General features: G+C 33.7%; 1 long non-coding RNA gene across 2 annotated transcripts; it reads left to right on the top strand.

Moving 5' to 3' along the window:
* The first annotated feature begins 648 nt into the window (after window positions 1–648).
* On the top strand, window positions 649–2,361 carry LOC108375528 (uncharacterized). Of its 2 annotated transcripts, none has more exons than XR_001849171.1 (3): window positions 649–706; window positions 939–1,391; window positions 2,220–2,361. It is a non-coding gene; the product is annotated as an uncharacterized LOC108375528 (long non-coding RNA). The 2 variants fall into 2 exon arrangements; XR_001849170.1 differs by having other exon boundaries at window positions 2,210–2,361.
* Window positions 2,362–2,658: the final 297 nt, after the last annotated feature.

Here is a 2,658-nt window from a genome sequence, read left to right as displayed (position 1 = left end):
ATTTTTATCATAATGAATAATGACAGTGACAAAACAGGAAAACGATTTTTTTACCTATGGCGGAAACCACTGTGCAATGTTTGAAAGATCCGAACATGTTAAGAATTTCGTAATGCTTTCCCAAGTTAACAGACTACCCCTAAGATGATTTTTTTTCCAAATTATTATTCTTTCATAAATAATAATTAAGCATTTTCTGCTTCATTTGGTAACACTNCCCGATTTTCGCGCTAAATTTTGATATTTTCATAAAATTTAAACATTTTTATCATAATGAATAATGACAGTGACAAAACAGGAAAACGATTTTTTTACCTATGGCGGAAACCACTGTGCAATGTTTGAAAGATCCGAACATGTTAAGAATTTCGTAATGCTTTCCCAAGTTAACAGACTACCCCTAAGATGATTTTTTTTCCAAATTATTATTCTTTCATAAATAATAATTAAGCATTTTCTGCTTCATTTGGTAACACTGTTGAATTTATATTTTGATAATTCGAAGAGTTCAAAGTCGCTTAAGAGTTCATCCGAAGAGTGTGAGGAGCTAGCAAACAGCGTAAAAGTGGAAATCTCTCAGAGCACCACCACCAGCTTTTTGGTGAGATTCTCTCCTGCAACCGGCTGATTGCGGCCTGGGTATGTTTTCATCAGTCTTCATTGACATCAGCTGCTGTAGGGTTGTTGTGGTCTTCGTAGTCGCCGTGTTTTCTCATTATTCGTAGTCAGAATTATTTGCCTCCGCCGCCGTTGTCGTTACCGTCAACACCAGCACCACCTCCGCCAACACCATTGTCGCTACAAACGCTTGCTACACTACCAACGCGGCAAGCAATCTTCCTCACACACACACGCACTCATACGATTGAATAAAAGGCCATAGAACGCTGAAAGCGAGTACTTTAATTTTTGTAAAAAAAATAAAAATAAAACAAAAGNTTTTCTCATTATTCGTAGTCAGAATTATTTGCCTCCGCCGCCGTTGTCGTCACCGTCAACACCAGCACCACCTCCGCCAACACCATTGTCGCTCCAAACGCTTGCTACACTACCAACGCGGCAAGCAATCTTCCTCACACACACACACACACACGCACTCATACGATTGAATAAAAGGCCATAGAACGCTGAAAGCGAGTACTTTAATTTTTGTAACAAAAAAAAATAAAAAAAAAAACAAAAGAAAAATAAAAATAAAAATAATCGATTAATAACCAAAAATTGCAAACGTGGAGCTAAAAATAAAAGAGAAAAAGTTAACCAAAGTCAACGACGACAAAGCAATCAAGTTTCTGTAGATGTATTTTATAAAAATAAATGAAGTGAGTGCTTAAAATTGTGCAAAATATTTATGAGTGTAGCAGATTAAGGAGAAAATAAAATACATACATGTAAGAAACTGTTTGAATANACGTGGAGCTAAAAATAAAAGAGAAAAAGTTAACCAAAGTCAACGACGACAAAGCAATCAAGTTTCTGTAGATGTATTTTATAAAAATAAATGAAGTGAGTGCTTAAAATTGTGCAAAATATTTATGAGTAAAAGGAATTGAAAAGATACCAAAAAATATTAAAATTCAAAGAGATTATTTCGAAAAATATGTTACCCACGCCATAACGAGTGTTTTTCCAAGTGCGTAGAAAATTAACTAAAATCCTGTTTTATTAAAAAAAAAAAAAAGAATTGCGTATTTTGCGAAAATACAAAAATAAAGTTAATCTGCGCAGTTGNCCATAACGAGTGTTTTTCCAAGTGCGTAGAAAATTAACTAAAATCCTGTTGTATTAAAAAAAAAAAAAAAGAATTGCGTATTTTGCGAAAATACAAATAGGAAGTTAATCTGCGCAGTTGTTATAAATTTGCCAAGAGCATTTTTTATTTGGGATTCTAAAAGAAAAAAACCTGACAGCTACTCCCACTGCTGTTATCATTGGGTATTTTCATTTGATGAGCAGACACATTTGTCTTAATTAACACCGGACGGCTAATAGATAATGTCAGTCTATCTGGCATATACATTTCCATATTTTTTTAGACCTAATCGCGATTAATTACTCAAATTCTGCCAAAAAAACCATTCCAGCTGTTAGCGTAAATTTTTGATTTTGCTTTTCACCGTCTGCTTAAAAAATTTTCGCAATACTTTCTTTTTTTTAATACGATTTTCAATTTTGTTTTGTGCATCGTCCGTTTTGATGACGTTTACAGCATTCTATAGCTACAACAACATAACAGCAACAACGAAAAGAGTAGAAAACTAGCATCAAGCAAAGAGCAGTGATTATTTAAATTAGCCGTATCTCAAAGCATTTATGTGTAAGTATGTATTTAGTATCTACATATGTATTAGTTAGCATTGTAGCTAAAGTTTTTGTTGGTTTTTTTATGTGCTTATATACTTAGACTTAGCAACGTACACTTGTGTATGCTCCGCCGTTCGTCAACGTCTGGAGTTAAACCATTTACACTCGCCAGCTGGTACGCTACAGTGTATCAGTTCTCTCCCAATATTAACGAACACATCCAACGGAGGGTTGTCTCTATATTCTCTCTACTTTCTTTATTGTCTTCACTGCTTAAATCGTTTTTATTCTTACTTTTTATATTACTTTAGTGTATTTTTTGAAATAATGTTCTTTATTTTTATTTATCGCTTA

Source organism: Rhagoletis zephyria, unplaced genomic scaffold, assembly GCF_001687245.7.
Source record: "Rhagoletis zephyria isolate East Lansing unplaced genomic scaffold, Rhagoletis_zephyria_1.1 Rzeph_scaffold_09058, whole genome shotgun sequence".
NCBI classification, from domain to species: Eukaryota; Metazoa; Arthropoda; class Insecta; order Diptera; family Tephritidae; genus Rhagoletis; species Rhagoletis zephyria.
The sequence above is the reverse complement of the archived record's forward strand: the minus strand, read 5'-3'. Positions and strand labels throughout refer to the sequence as shown.